We start from the raw sequence: 18537 nt of genomic DNA, 5'->3' as shown, positions 1-18537 counted from the left end.
CATTTAATTAATCCACCACCCCTTTAATTAATCCACCCCCTCTAATTAATCCACCCCCCCTTTAATTAACCCACCCCCCCTTTAATTAATTCACCCCCCCTTTAATTAATTCACCCCCCCTTTAATTAATTAAGTCCCAGACATAAAATACCGGTATCTACTCACAGTTCAAAGAGTCCGACCACTGGGTGCCTCACCGCCCGGAATGGATCCTTCCGCTGAAGATCCGTGAAGGCAGACTGACGGCGCTGCGCACGTCATCATCACACTACGCACGTCGTCATCACGCTGCGCGATGCCGCGGCCCCCAACGCTCCTCCCCCTCCTCCTCATAGAAGAAGGAAGTCCCGCAAAGGTAAAATGCCTAGGTCTGATTTTCGGGGTAGGGCTTATATTGCAGCCCACCCCGAAAATTCAGCTAGGGCTTATTTTCAGGGTAGGTCTTATTTTCGGGGAAACACGGTAGTTACATAGTTACGTAGCTGAAAAGAGACTTGCGTCCATCAAGTTCAGCCTTCCTCACATATGTTTTTCGCTGTTGATCCAAAAGAAGGCAAAAAAAAAACCCAGTTTGAAGCACTTCCAATTTTGCAACAAGCTAGGAAAAAAATTTAAGATTATGCTAGCTTTAGTGTACTAATAATCTTAATTTTAATAAGGACAGGAGGCGAGTATTTTGCATTAACTCTCTTTACTAAACTCCACAGCAGTAAAGAAAAAACGTAAAGTAACAAGTAAATCACTGAGCAGCACAGTATATAAGGGTCATACAGTCTGCATAACTTCCTCTTTCTTGAAGCGACATCCAAGTCCAGATAGATGCTCGAACGTCCAGAAACTCAACGAAACTGTAACAGTGGTCTCTGGCGAGCGGAACTTGAGTAGACTCCTGATAACGAGGTAGGAGATAAGACCAAAACGAAGTCGTCAACCCATCTTACGGAGTCGTGAGGTTAATCAACCAGCGATCAGTGGAGGTCCTGGAGAGGGTTACACTGAAAGGAGAGTATAAAATCGGTTAGGTACTGAACCGGAACTGTTCACACCTGTGTGTTGTAACGGAATGGAGTAAGTCAAATTAACAAAGACTGATAGAGAATTGATTATAGAGTAAAAATGGTGTGAGATGTAAGCATGTTGCATGACTAGAGTGTCTGTCTAGATGGCCGTACGGGCATGGATGTGGAGGGAAACCGAATGTGTCCCGTAGGTAAGTAATCACTAAATAAATCCCAATATCCGTCGCCTTCAGATCCACTCCCCCGAAGAGTCAGGGTAGGGAACAGAAGGGAGGGAAAATACTCGCCTCCTGTCCTTATTAAAATTAAGATTATTAGTACACTAAAGCTAGCATAATCTTAAATTTTATAACATGACAGGAGGCTTCCTATTTTGCAATTTTAACGCTGAAGAAGAGACATCCCAGCAGAAGGGGGAGTGCGAAAATAAAATGTACGGAAGGTGGATTCCCGAGACCAGTCCGCTGTTCGGAGAATATCCGAAAGGGACGCCCCTGCCATGAAGGCTGATGATGCCGCCGCACCGCGGACGGAGTGGGCGCCGAAAACGGGGTCTATACCTGCAAGGGAAAGGATCCAGCGGATCCATCGGGCCAGAGTGGTGACCGAGACCGGTGCATGAGGGCGTACGTAGGAGACTAGGAGTTGACCCGACGTAGAGGGGCGGAGTGAGGAGGTGACCGAAACATACCTGCGGAGGGTGGACACGACGCAGAGCTGCGGGTCGTCGGGGAAGAAGGGGTAAAAAACCGAAGTCGATCCCGACTTAGTGCGACGAGAAACGCGGAAAGTGACCCCTTCAGGGGCCACCTCAAAGGCGTCAACATCGAAGGCCCGAACATCGGAAACCCGTCGAAAGGACACTAGGCAAAGGAGAAAAGCGAATTTAGCGGATAGTTGGCGAAGGGAGAGGCGGTCATTTGGAAGCCAATCCCTGAGAAAACGAAGGACTAGACCCACATCCCATAGGTGGGGGTATTTGGGGGCTGGGGGGCGGCGGAGCCGCATACCGCGGAGCAGGCGGCAGACCAGAGGGTCTTTGCCGACCGGGAGATCCCCGACGGGGGTGTGAGCCGCCGAAATCGCGGAACGAACGACGTTGACCGATCGGTAGGAGCGGCCAGCTAAGAACAAGGAGGAGAGAAAATTAAGAATCATGGGAATAGGTGCTGTAAATGGATCGGAGTCCCGTTCCATGCACCAAGTAGACCAGGAGGCCCAAGCTGAAAGGTAGCATCGTCTAGTTCCCGGGGCCCATGAGTCCCATAAGAGGTCCCTAGCTGCCTGCGATAGTCCGCTGACTCGCCAGGAACCCCGGAAAGAGACCAAGCCACCAGGGGTAGCCGGTCTTCCAGTAGGAGAGGGTGGAGATACCCTTTGGGATCCGTGAGAAGGTCCGGGAAGGAAGGTAGGAGAAGAGGGTCCCTGTAGGAGGAGGCCAGGAGGTCCGGGAACCATGGTTGGCTCTGCCACAAGGGTGTTATGACAACTAGTTTGATCCGTTGCGTCCGCATCTGGTGTAGCGTTCTCGCAATCATGGAGAATGGGGGAAAGGCGTAGGCTCCTGTCGTCGGCCATTGTTGGAGAAAGGCGTCCGTCGCCTTGCTCTCCGGGTCCGGGAGCCAGCTGAAGAATTCCGAAGTCTGGTGATTGTTGCGAGAAGCGAACAGATCCAGGTGAAATGGACCCCTCCGGGCTGCCAGGGCCCTGAAAATTCCCGTGTTTAGCTTCCAGTCGCTGACGTCTCTCCAGTGGCGAGAGAACCAGTCGGCAGTGAGATTGATCTCTCCCGGTAAGTATTCCGCTTGTAGAGTGATGTTGCGAGGAAGGCAGTAGTCGAAGATGTCCCTCGTGATATCCGACAGCAGGCGAGAGCGAGCGCCTCCCAGGCGGTTGATGTACTGGACTGCGGACACGTTGTCCATGCGTAGGAGGATGCAGCAGTTGGTGCTTTCCCGGGCTAAGCTGCGGATCGCGAATGAGCCTGCCAAGAGCTCGAGGCAGTTGATGTGCATGGAGAGCTCGTGCGCTGTCCATGTTCCTCCCGTGGAGACGGTTCCGTTGGTGGCACCCCAACCCCACAGACTGGCGTCTGATTCCAATACGAAGTCTGGGGTGTCTCCGAATATGGCCCTGCCGTTCCAGGCCTGCATGCTGTCCAGCCACCATGAGAGTTCCTCGCGAACTTCCGTCGTCACCGGGACGGGTTGGTCGTAAGTAGGCCTGTGGCGTAGGTACTTGGTCTTGAGACGTTGCATGGCCCTGTAGTGGAGGGGACCCGGAAATATGGCCTGGATGGAGGCGGATAGGAGACCCACAATCCTGGCCAGGTTGCGTAGTGGAATGGAGTCGAGTCGGAGAACCCTGCGAATCTCCTTGCGAATGGCTGCAATCTTTGAGGCTGGTAGTCTCAGAGTGCAAGTCGTCGAGTCGATCTCGAAGCCGAGGAATTGTATAGTTTGGGCAGGGGTCAGCTCCGACTTCTGTTGGTTTACCACGAAACCCAACGATTCCAGGAGGGACACTGACAGGCGAGTGTGTTGGCGGAGCCTGTGTTCGTCGGAGCAAAAGAGGAGAAGGTCGTCTAAGTAGATGATGCACCTCACGCCCCTGGATCTTAGGTGGGCCACCACTGGCTTCAGGAGTTTGGTGAAGCACCATGGGGCTGAGCTGAGTCCGAAAGGGAGGCAAGTGAACTGCCAAGGACGTCCGTGCCAGAGGAAACGTAGGAGTGCTCGACAGTCCGGGTGTACCGGGACTGACAGGTAGGCGTCTTTTAGATCGAGCCTGGTGAACCAGTCGTGACTTCGAAGGAGGTCTCGTAGGAGGTGGATGCCTTCCATCTTGAAGTGGCGGTAGACCACATATGCGTTGAGGGCGCGTAGATTGATGACGGGGCGGTATTCTCCTGACTTCTTCCGAACCAGGAAGATGTTGCTGAAGAAGCCGCCCCTGTCGTGGGCCGGTTGGATAGCCCCTTTGTCTCGGAGCTCGCGTAGCTCCGCGTTGACCAGGTTGTGGTCGGAGGCTGACATGTGGATGGGGCGAGGGGGCTGAACCTGAAAGGGAGTCCCCGCTAGGTCTATGACATAACCCTGTACAGTCTGTAGAATCCATGTGTCTGAGCAAAGGGCGGCCCAATTCTGGAAAGAAAGGGAAATACGGCCCGCAGTGCGGGTACAAGGTAACAGTGGAGGAATATGGGTTCTTACCTGCGGCAAAGCGGGAACGTCCACGTCCGCGGGGTCCGCGACCTCTATCTGAGCCTCTCGAGAAGGGTTGTTGTCGGTAGTCCCTTGTCGGGTAAAATGGTGTTGGCTGGGTGCGGGGGCCTGAAGGCCAAAATCGGCTGGCGGCACGGCCCCGTTGCCGGCCAGCCCTTCCAAAAACCCCTCTGGTGGGGTTGCTTCGGAAAACTTTGCGCATGGATGACTGCGCCTTATTGAGGGAGGTGAACACGTTCACGTGTTTATTGAGTTCCTTGAGGAACGGTTCACCGAAAAGTTTTCCTTGTGCCTGGGGCCCAATCTCCTTAGTGCCAAGGTCTGCCAGTTTGCCGTTAATACGGTACAACGCTGCTTTTCGCCTCTCCGAAGAGAGCGTAACATTGGTGTTTCCGATGAAACAAAAACACCGTTGTGCCCATTCACGAACATCATGTGCCCATTCCCTGATGTCCTCGGAGGAGAAGGAGTCGGCTTTTGCGTAGGCGTCATCCGCCAGATACATAATGCGTGCCAGGGGGCCTACAGAATCCAGCAGGTTGTCTTGAGCACCCCATAGGCCTTTCTCCACCCCACGGCGGGGGTCTCTACCACTACGCATCATGAAGGTCGACATGACCTTATCGAATTCCGGGGTCTGAGCGACTTTATCCGGCAGGGAAGGGCGTGGGCATTCAGACCTGAGTCGGCTGCGGACCTCCTTCTCAAGAGGTTTGCGAAGCCACAGGTGCATAAACCTGGCAAGGTGTTCTGGAGGCGACCAATCACCCGATCTGGGGTGCCGTATGTTACGGGGGTCGAACATCGCTTGACCCGAGGGGTCCAAAATAGTGTCTGAGTCGCGAGGTTCTGCGTCCGCAGTATCCTCGGTACCTCCAGACTGGGCAGCACCCAGGAGGGTCTCTCGCATGAAAGCGGAGACAGACTTCTCATCCGAGCCCCAAGCGTCGTAGTCCGAGTCGGAAGCATCAGCCTGCCATTCATCCAGGACTGCCATGGACTGGGCAGGGTCCTGCTCTTCGTCCGAAGAGTATTCCAGACGCGGGGCCGGGGTGTGTAATTTAGAGGGCTTGCGTTTGGCAGGTGCCTTACCCTTAGTCAATTTTGGCGTGAAACCTTCGCCTTTGTCATGGCGCTTTTTAGGGCGGGGATCGTCCCTTGACTGGTGGTCGGATAACTCAGATTCCGATTCGTGGCGGGAACGTCTGCGTTTTGGCACGTCAGGAGCCGTGGCTCGGGTCTTAGAAAGTGCCTTCTCCACAGAGGCAGCGACAGCTGCGTTAATCATGGCCTGAAAGTCCACAGGGAGGTTCTGGGAATCTTCCATGGCAAGGGTAGGCAAGTACGTCACTGAAGGCACAGTAAAAAACGGGCACCCAGGTCTTGACGATAGGCTTAGGGTCAGGTTTGTATAATGGTGGGAACAAGCCCAGAATAACCCCAGCAGGGTATGATAGTGACCTTATAAACTGGGGCTCACCCAGTTAGAGAGAACTGCGACAGCTAGTCTCCCAGTAAGCAGCGTAATATAATGGGGGCTCACCCCGGTTGCACAGGGTAGAACCCTTAAGTGCAGGTCACAGTAATAATAAACAGGCAGCAGCACTGACCTGACTGACCCAGCCACAGTATATCTTGATAGAAGATGATGAGACAGCAAAACAACAGCATATAGAGGTGATTGAGCAGGTAATCCTTTTGTACAGACACAAAGGGTGTGAAAAACCGCAGTGCAGGCTGCAATAGCAGGTGAATACAGGCACACTGAGTCCCTAATGAGGTGTACAAGGCAAGGTTAAGATGGCCGCGAAATTCTCGCGAGATTCGCGATCCAAGATGGCGGCCGCGAGGTAGGCCGCAAAGCCGGGGACTAAATTTATTAGGCCGGCCGCGAGTGGAAGCGGGCCGGCGCGGAACCGGTCGCGAACGGAACCGGCCGCAAGGAGGGAGCCCAGGAGGGCACTCCAGGTAGGGGGGGGCGGTGGGGAGGCCTGGGGGACCGGGGTAAAGCCAGGGAAAGGTCCCAGGAGGTGTAAAGGGGGCAGAGAAGAGGGCCGAAAGGCCACAGAGAGCCCCTAGTCCCACAGCCCACTAAATAAGTACAAAGGCTAAAGTAAACAGCAATTTAGGCTATGTAAATAAAATACATATAAATAAACAGATAAATAGGTACGAAAATGATAATAAATATAAATATAAATATAAGAGCTCCAGAGGAGCAAATATTCTGACCTGTCTGCGATGGAGCAGTAAAGAAAGAGGAAGTTATGCAGACTGTATGACCCTTATATACTGTGCTGCTCAGTGATTTACTTGTTACTTTACGTTTTTTCTTTACTGCTGTGGAGTTTAGTAAAGAGAGTTAATGCAAAATAGGAAGCCTCCTGTCATGTTATAAAATTCCTTCTTGACCCCAGAATGGCAGTCAGATTTATCCTTGGATCAAGCAGTTATTACCCTACATTGAAAGATTATATCCTTGAATATTCTGTCTTTGCAAGTATGCATCTAGTAGCTGTTTGAACATCTGTATGGACTCTGATAAAACCACTTCTTCAGGCAGAGAATTCCACATCCTGATTGTTCTTACAGTAAAAAAACCTTTCCTTTGCCTTAGACGAAATCTTCTTTCTTCCAGTCTAAACGCATGGCCTCGTGTCCTATGTAAAGTCCGGTTTGTGAATAGATTTCCACACAATGGTTTGTATTGGCCCCGAATATATTTGTATAATGTTATCATATCCCCTCTCAGGCAACGTTTTTCTAAACTAAATAGGTTTAAATTTGTTAACCTTTCTTCATAGCTGATATGTTCCATTCCTTTTATTAATTTTGTAGCCCGCTTCTGCACTTTTTCTAGTGCCAAAATATCCTTCTTTAGAACAGGTGCCCAAAATTGCACAGCATATTCAATGTGTGGTCTTACCAGTGATTTATAAAGAGGCAAAATGATATTCTCGTCCCGAGAATGAATGCCCTTTTTCATGCATGACAATACCCTACTGGCCTTGGCCACTGCTGATTGACATTGCACATTGTTGCATAGTTTGTTGTCTATAACAATTCCCAAGTCCTTTTCGTGTGTTGTTATCCCTAATTCGCTTCCATTAAGGGTATACGTTGCTTGTGTATTCTTTACGCCGAAGTGCATAACTTTGCATTTTTCAACATTAAATTTCATCTTCCATTTGAGTGCCCAGTCCTCCAGTCTAACTAAATCCCTCTGCAGCAAAGTAATATCTTGCTCACATTGTATTATTTTACAAAGTTTTGTGTCATCTGCAAACACTGAAACATGACTTTCAATGCTGTCTTCAAGATCATTTATAAAAATGTTAAATAGAAGGGGTCCCAGAACAGACCCCTGAGGGACACCACTTGCCACCTCTGTCCAGCTTGAAAATTTACCATTAACGACAACTCTTTGTACTCTGTTTTTAAGCCAATGTTCTACCCAAGAACAAGCATTTTCATCTAGACCGATTTCCTTGAGTTTGAACACTAATCTTCTGTGTGGAACTGTATCAAATGCCTTGGCAAAGTCCAAATAGATCACATCCACTGCAACACCCTGATCTATACTTCTACTTACTTCTTCGTAGAATGCAATCAAGTTAGTTTGACACGACCTGTGCTTCATAAAACCGTGCTGATTTTTGCTGATAACCATGTTCTTCTCAAGGAATTCTTGAATATAATCCCTTAATAACCTTTCAAATATTTTACCAGCCACAGAAGTTAAGCTCACAGGTCTATAATTTCCAGACAAGGATTTTGAACCCTTTTTGAATATAGGAACCACATCTGCCTTCCTCCAATCCTCCGGAACACTTCCTGAAAGAAAAGAATCTTGAAAGATTAAAAACAGAGGTTCACTTATTTCTACACTTAGTTCCTTAAGTACACGTGGATGGATACCGTCAGGCCCTGGAGCTTTGTTTATATTAACTTTCTTTAGTTGCTGCAGCACCTTGTCTTGAGTTAACCAATTACAATTATTCTGCACGTTTTTAGTAGCAATCATTTGCACATCTATTGCCATGGGTTCTTCCTTAATATATACAGAGGAGAAATAGTTATTTAAAATTCCTGCCTTTTCCTGTAATAGTAATCTTATTCACCCTAATAACCATCAAATTAATACTCCAACATAGTAATCTTATTCACGCCAATATCCATCTTATTAATATTCCGACTATAGTAATCTTATTCACCCCAATGTCCATCACATTAATACTCCGACATAGTAATCTTATTCACCCCAATGTCCAACACATTAATACTCCGACATAGTAATCTTATTCACCCCAATATCCATCACATTAATACCCCGACATAGTAATCTTATTCACCCCAATATCCATCACATTAATACTCCGACATAGTAATCTTATTCACCCCAATATTCATCACATTAATACCCCATCATAGTAATCTTATTCACCCCAATACCCATCACATTAATACCCCGACATAGTAATCATATTCACCCCAATATCCATCACATTAATACTCAGACATAGTGTGGCGAAACCAACTTCGCCACTGTGAACTGGAGAAGCCTGGTTGCTAGCCTCCTGTCCTGCGACTATGGCCCCTGGACATATTGCACTGTAAAAACTATATTTGGGCATGTAATAGTTTATATTACTGCTACTGGGCCTTTAAGGGCCATCCTTGGACCTATTGGGACTTTTTGGGATATGTGAAATGTCTGTGTGTTATGTGTAAAATGTGACTTTATGTATTTTAAAGTGTTTTATGTCGTTTTGCAACCATGTGGTTAATGGAGTCTGCCTCTAGTCCTGGATAATTGGATTACTTCTCTAATTAACTCCAGGGCAGAAGGGAGGAAACCAGGGTGCATTGTGGGGATGTTTTTCTGCCAGCCAGGAGGGACAAAAGATACTTTTAGTAACTTTTGAACCCCTGGTCGGATTCATGCCATTTTTTTAATATGTTGTTCCCCTGAATGGATTGATTGTGGATATGTATTTTTATGTGAATGTGATGTATGGTTTTAAAGTTATGAAAGTTGTGTAAAAGTATATTTTACACTGTATGCATAATGGGATTATGTGTCACACTAAGGGGAGGGGATGTGTGGGAGGTAACATCTATGTCATTGGTTATTTTATGCCTCCCCCTGGGTGTGGCCTGTATGTGTGAGATGGAAATAAAAGCCGGGCTGGATGAGCCAGTCCAGAGTTCCTGCTTAACCCTGAAGCTGAAGTGTTGTCTCATTCTTGGGGGGGATTTGACTGTATGCCGACTGCCAGGAGTGTAAGCTGTTCGTATTGCTTTTCCTGTTCGGCTGCTTCCAGGGTTCGTGTGTCTGCTGTTCGAGAGTTGGTGAATCCGTGCAGTTTGGGAGTTCGGGGAATTGGTGCTTATAGTAGCTGCTGGTCTATCTAAAGGGGATTATCGCCTAAACTGGGTTTTATCCCCTTTTATGCTGAAACGGTCCGTTACACATAGTAATCTTATTCACCCCAATATCCATCACATTAATACTCTGACTATAGTTATCTTATTCACCCCAATATCCATCACATTAATACTCCGACATAGTAATCATATTCACCCCAATATCCATCAAATTAATACTCCGACATAGTAATCATATTCACCCCAATACCCATCACATTAATACTCCGCCATAGTAATCTTATTCACCCCAATATCCATCACATTAATACTCCCACATAGTAATCTTATTCACCCCAATATCCATCACATTAATACACCGACATAGTAATCTTATTCACCCCAATATCCATCACATTAATACTCCGACATAGTAATCTTATTCACCCCAATATCCATCACATTAATACTCTGACATAGTAATCTTATTCACCCCAATACCCATCACATTAATACTCCGACATAGTAATCTTATTCACCCCAATATCCATCACATTAATACTCCGACATAGTAATCTTATTCACCCCAATATCCATCACATTAATACTCTGACATAGTAATCTTATTCACCCCAATATCCATCACATTAATACTCCGACATAGTAATCTTATTCACCCCAATATCCATCACATTAATACTCCGACATAGTAATCTTATTCACCCCAATATCCATCACATTAATACTCCGACATAGTAATCTTATTCACCCCAATATCCATCACATTAATACTCCGACATAGTAATCTTATTCACCCCAATATCCATCACATTAATACTCCGACATAGTAATCTTATTCACCCCAATACCCATCACATTAATACTCCGACATTGTAATCTTATTCACCCCAATATCCATCACATTAATACTCCGACATAGTAATCTTATTCACCCCAATATCCATCACATTAATACTCCGACATAGTAATCTTATTCACCCCAATATCCATCACATTAATACTCCGACATAGTAATCTTATTCACCCCAATACCCATCACATTAATACTCCGACATAGTAATCTTATTCACCCAATATCCATCACATTAATACTCCGACATAGTAATCTTATTCACCCCAATATCCATCACATTAATACTCCGACATAGTAATCTTATTCACCCCAATATTCATCACATTAATACTCCGACATAGTAATCTTATTCACCCCAATATCCATCACATTAATACCCCGACATAGTAATCTTATTCACCCCAATGTCCATCACATTAATACTCCGACATAGTAATCTTATTCACCCCAATATCCATCACATTAATACTCCGACATAGTAATCTTATTCACCCCAATATCCATCACATTAATACTCCGACATAGTAATCTTATTCACCCCAATATCCATCACATTAATACGCCGACATAGTAATCTTCTTCACCCCAATATCCATCACATTAATACCCCGTCATAGTAATCTTATTCACCCATATACCCATCACATTAATACTCCGACATAGTAATCTTATTCACCCCAATACCCATCACATTAATACTCCGACATAGTAATCTTATTCACCCCAATGTCCATCACATTAATACTCCGACATAGTAATCTTATTCACCCCAATATCCATCACATTAATACTCCGACATAGTAATCCTATTAACCCCAATATCCATCACATTAATACTCCGACATAGTAATCTTATTCACCCCAATACCCATCACATTAATACTCCGACATAGTAATCTTATTCACCCAATATCCATCACATTAATACTCCGACATAGTAATCTTATTCACCCCAATATCCATCACATTAATACTCCGACATAGTAATCTTATTTACCCCAATGTCCATCACATTAATACTCCGACATAGTAATCTTATTCACCCCAATATCCATCACATTAATACTCCGACATAGTAATCTTATTCACCCCAATATCCATCACATTAATACCCCGACATAGTAATCTTATTCACCCCAATGTCCATCACATTAATACTCCGACATAGTCATTTTATTCACCCCAATATCCATCACATTAATACTCCGACATAGTAATCTTATTCACCCCAATATCCATCACATTAATACTCCGACATAGTAATCTTATTCACCCCAATATCCATCACATTAATACTCCGACATAGTAATCTTCTTCACCCCAATATCCATCACATTAATACCCCGTCATAGTAATCTTATTCACCCAAATACCCATCACATTAATACTCTGACATAGTAATCTTATTCACCCCAATGTCCATCATATTAATACCCCGACATAGTAATCTTATTCACCCCAATATCCATCACATTAATACCCCGACATAGTAATCTTATTCACCCCAACATCTATCACATTAATACTCCGACATAGTAATCTTATTCACCCCAATATCCATCACATTAATACTCCGACATATTCATCTTTTTCACCCCAATATCCATCACATTAACCCCTTAAGGACCAAAATTCTGGAATAAAAGGGAATCATGACATGTCAGACATGTCATGTGTCCTTAAGGGGTTAATACTCCGACATAGTAATCTTATTCACCCCAATATCCATCACATTAATACTCCGACATAGTAATCTTTTTCACCCCAATACCCATCACATTAATACTCCGACATAGTAATCTTATTCACCCCAATATCCATCTTATTAATATTCTGACTATAGTAATCTTATTCACCCCAATGTCCATCACATTAATACTCCGACATAGTAATCTTATTCACCCCAATATCCGTCACATTAATACCCCGACATAGTAATCTTATTCACCCCAATGTCCATCACATTAATACTCCGACATAGTAATCTTATTTACCCCAATATCCATCACATTAATACCCCGACATAGTAATCTTATTCACCCCAATATCCATCACATTAATACTCCCACATAGTAATCTTCTTCACCCCAATATCCATCACATTAATACCCCGTCATAGTAATCTTATTCACCCCAATATCCATCACATTAATACTCAGACATAGTAATCTTATTCACCCCAATATCCATCACATTAATACTCCGACATAGTAATCTTATTCACCCCAATGTCCATCACATTAATACCCCGACATAGTAATCTTATTCACCCCAATATCCAACACATTAATACCCCGACATAGTAATCTTATTCACCCCAACATCTATCACATTAATACTCCGACATAGTAATCTTATTAACCCCAATATCCATCACATTAATACTCCGACATAGTAATCTTATTCACCCCAATATCCATCACATTAATACTCCGACATAGTAATCTTATTCATCCCAATATCCATCATATTAATACTCAGACATAGTAATCTTATTCACCCTAATATCCATCACATTAATACTCCGACATAGTAATCTTATTCACCCCAACATCCATCACATTAATACTCAGACATAGTAATCTTATTCACCCCAATATCCATCACATTAATACTCAGATATAGTAATCTTATTCACCCCAATACCCATCACATTAATACTCCGACATAGTAATCTTATTCACCCCAATATCCATCACATTAATACTCTGACATAGTAATTTTATTCACCCCAATATCCATTACATTAATTCCCCCGACATAGTAATCTTATTCACCCTAATATCCATCACATTAATACTCCGACTATAGTAATCTTATTCACCCCACTATCCATCACATTAATACTCCGACATAGTAATCTTATTCACCCCAATATCCATCACATTAATACTCCGACATAGTAATCTTATTCACCCCTATATCCATCACATTAATACTACGACTATAGTAATCTTATTCACCCCAATATCCATCACTTTAATACTCCGACATAGTAATCTTATTCACCCCAATATCAATCACATTAATACTCTGACATAGTAATCTTATTCACCCCTATATCCATCACATTAATACTCCGCCATAGTAATCTTATTTACCCCAATATCCATCACATTAATACTACGACTATAGTAATCTTATTCACCCCAATATCCATCACTTTAATACTCCAACATAGTAATCTTATTCACCCCTATATCCATCACATTAATACTCCGACATAGTAATCTTATTCACCCCTATATCCATCACATTAATACTACGACTATAGTAATCTTATTCACCCCAATATCCATCACTTTAATACTCCGACATAGTAATCTTATTCACCCCAATATCAATCACATTAATACTCCGACATAGTAATCTTATTCACCCCTATATCCATCACATTAATACTACGACTATAGTAATCATATTCACCCCAATATCCATCACATTAATACTCCGACATAGTAATCTTAGTCACCCCAATATCCATCACATTAATACTCCGACATAGTAATCTTAGTCACCCCAATATCCATCACATTAATACTCCGACATAGTAATCTTATTCACCCCAATATCCATCACATTAATACTCCGACATAGTAATCGTATTCACCCCAACATCCATCACATTAATACTCCGACTGTGTAATCTTATTCACCCCAATATCCATCACATTAATACTCCCACATAGTAATCTTATTCACTCCAATATCCATCACATTAATACTCCCACATAGTAATCTTATTCACCCCAATATCCATCACATTAATACTCCGACATAGTAATCGTATTCACCCCAATATCCATCACATTAATACTCCGACTGTGTAATCTTATTCACCCCAATATCCATCACATTAATACTCTGACATAGTAATCTTATTCACCCCAATATCCATCACATTAATACCCCTACATAGTAATCTTATTCACCCCAATATCCATCACATTAATACTCCGACATAGTAATCTTATTCACCCCAATATCCATCACATTAATACTCCGACATAGTAATCTTATTCACCCCAATATCCATCACATTAATACCCCTACATAGTAATCATATTCACCCCAATATCCATCACATTAATACTCCCACATAGTAATCTTATTCACCCCAATATCCATCACATTAATACCCCGACATAGTAATCTTATTCACCCCAATATCCATCACATTAATACTCCGACATAGTAATCTTATTTACCCCAATATCCATCACATTAATACCCCTACATAGTAATCATATTCACCCCAATATCCATCACATTAATACTCTGACATAGTAATCTTATTCACCCCAATATCCATCTTATTAATATTCCGACTATAGTAATCTCATTCACCCCAATATCCATCACATTAATACCCCTACATAGTAATCATATTCACCCCCATATCCATCACATTAATACTCCGACATAGTAATCTTATTCACCCCAATATCCATCACATTAATACTCCGACATAGTAATCTTATTCACCCCAATATCCATCTTATTAATATTCCGACTATAGTAATCTCATTCACCCCAATATCCATCACATTAATACCCCTACATAGTAATCTTATTCACCCCAATATCCATCACATTAATACTCTGACATAGTAATCTTATTCACCCAATATCCATCACATTAATACTCCGACATAGTAATCTTATTTACCCCCATATCCATCACATTAATACTCTGACATAGTAATCTTATTCACCCCAATATCCATCACATTAATACTCTGACATAGTAATCTTATTCACCCCAATATCCATCACATTAATACTCCGACATAGTAATATTATTCACCCCAATATCCATCACATTAATACCCCGACATAGTAATCTTATTCACCCCAATATCCATCACATTAATACTCCGACATAGTAATCTTATTTACCCCAATATCCATCACATTAATACTCCGACATAGTAATCTTATTCACCCCAATATCCATCACATTAATACTCCGACATAGTAATCTTATTCACCCAATATCCATCACATTAATACACCGACATAGTAATCTTATTCACCCCAATATCCATCACATTAATACCCCTACATAGTAATCTTATTCACCCCAATAGCCATCACATTAATACTCCGACATAGTAATCTTATTCACCCCTATATCCATCACATTAATACTACGACTATAGTAATCTTATTCACCCCAATATCCATCACATTAATACTCCGACATAGTAATCTTATTCACCCCAATATCCATCACATTAATACTCCGACATAGTAATCTTATTCACCCCAATATCCATTACATTAATACCCCTACATAGTAATCATATTCACCCCAATATCCATCACATTAATACCCCTACATAGTAATCATATTCACCCCAATATCCATCACATTAATACTCCGACATAGTAATCTTATTTACCCCAATATCCATCACATTAATACCCCTACATAGTAATCATATTCACCCCAATATCCATCACATTAATACTCTGACATAGTAATCTTATTCACCCCAATATCCATCTTATTAATATTCCGACTATAGTAATCTCATTCACCCCAATATCCATCACATTAATACCCCTACATAGTAATCATATTCACCCCCATATCCATCACATTAATACTCCGACATAGTAATCTTATTCACCCCAATATCCATCACATTAATACTCCGACATAGTAATCTTATTCACCCCAATATCCATCTTATTAATATTCCGACTATAGTAATCTCATTCACCCCAATATCCATCACATTAATACCCCTACATAGTAATCTTATTCACCCCAATATCCATCACATTAATACTCTGACATAGTAATCTTATTCACCCAATATCCATCACATTAATACTCCGACATAGTAATCTTATTTACCCCAATATCATCACATTAATACTCTGACATAGTAATCGTATTCACCCCAATATCCATCACATTAATACTCCGACATAGTAATGTTATTCACCCCAATATCCATCACATTAATACTCCGACATAGTAATCTTATTCATCCCAATATCCATCACATTAATACTCTGACATAGTAATCTTATTCACCCCAATATCCATCACATTAATACTCCGACATAGTAATCTTATTCACCCCAATATCCATCACATTAATACCCCGACATAGTAATCTTATTCACCCCAATATCCATCACATTAATACTCCGACTATAGTAATCTTATTCACCCCAATATCCATCACATTAATACTCCGACATAGTAATCTTATTCACCCCAATATCCATCACATTAATACTCCGACATAGTAATCTTATTCACCCCAATATCCATCACATTAATACTCCGACATAGTAATCTTATTCACCCCAATATCCATCACATTAATACTCCGACATAGTAATCTTATTCACCCCAATATCCATCACATTAATACTCCGACATAGTAATCATATTCACCCCAATATCCATCACATTAATACTCCGACATAGTAATCTTATTCACCCCAATATCCATCACATTAATACTCCGATATAGTAATCTTATTCACCCCAATATCCTTCACATTAATACCCCTACATAGTAATCTTATTCACCCCAATATCCATCACATTAATACTCCGACATAGTAATCATATTCACCCCAATATCCATCACATTAATACTCCGACATAGTAATCTTATTCACCCCAATACCCATCACATTAATACTCTGACATAGTAATATTATATATGGTATTATTTACTGTATATAGAACACATTGGCCATTACAGTTTTATATATATATTATTATTGTATTGTGTTACTTCTACATTGTATCATTGTATATTATATCTAATATAATATTTATGTATGTGTATATATAGTTATATATAGTTAAATACACTGTCTTCAGTGAATACTATTCTACCAACGTACTTCTCTAATGCTACCTTTACCTTTTGTTTCACTATAACCTCTTGCATGTAAGCTCCTTGAGCAGGGCCCTTAACCCCTCAGTTACTGTGTGTCCAACTCGTTTGGTTACAAATACGTGTTTGTTAGTCCACCCATTGTACAGCCCTACGGAATCTGATGGCGCTTTATAAACAATATTAATAATGGCTGTTATTTATATATTAAATCTAGAATATAAAAATATTGTCTAATATATATAGCATGTAGAATATTGTCTATTATATATAGTTTGTATGTGTGTGTATATATATATATATACAGGGAGTGCAGAATTATTAGGCAAGTTGTATTTTTGAGGATTAATTTTATTATTGAACAACAACCATGTTCTCAATGAACCCAAAAAACTCATTAATATCAAAGCTGAATATTTTTGGAAGTAGTTTTTAGTTTGTTTTTAGTTTGAGCTATTTTAGGGGGATATCTGTGTGTGCAGGTGACTATTACTGTGCATAATTATTAGGCAACTTAACAAAAAACAAATATATACCCATTTCAATTATTTATTTTTACCAGTGAAACCAATTTAACATCTCAACATTCACAAATATACATTTCTGACATACAAAAACAAAACAAAAACAAATTAGTGACCAATATAGCCACCTTTCTTTGCAAGGACACTCAAAAGCCTGCCATCCATGGATTCTGTCAGTGTTTTGATCTGTTCACCATCAACATTGCGTGCAGCAGCAACCACAGCCTCCCAGACACTGTTCAGAGAGGTGTACTGTTTTCCCTCCTTGTAAATCTCACATTTGATGATGGACCACAGGTTCTCAATGGGGTTCAGATCAGGTGAACAAGGAGGCCATGTCATTAGATTTTCTTCTTTTATACCCTTTCTTGCCAGCCACGCTGTGGAGTACTTGGATGCGTGTGATGGAGCATTGTCCTGCATGAAAATCATGTTTTTCTTGAAGGATGCAGACTTCTTCCTGTACCACTGCTTGAAGAAGATGTCTTCCAGAAACTGGCAGTAGGACTGGGAGTTGAGCTTGACTCCATCCTCAACCCGAAAAGGCCCCACAAGCTCATCTTTGATGATACCAGCCCAAACCAGTACTCCACCTCCACCTTGCTGGCGTCTGAGTCGGACTGGAGCTCTCTGCCCTTTACCAATCCAGCCACGGGC

This window comes from Pelobates fuscus, chromosome 10 (genome assembly GCF_036172605.1).
Source record: "Pelobates fuscus isolate aPelFus1 chromosome 10, aPelFus1.pri, whole genome shotgun sequence".
NCBI classification, from domain to species: Eukaryota; Metazoa; Chordata; class Amphibia; order Anura; family Pelobatidae; genus Pelobates; species Pelobates fuscus.
This window is presented reverse-complemented; position numbering follows the sequence as displayed.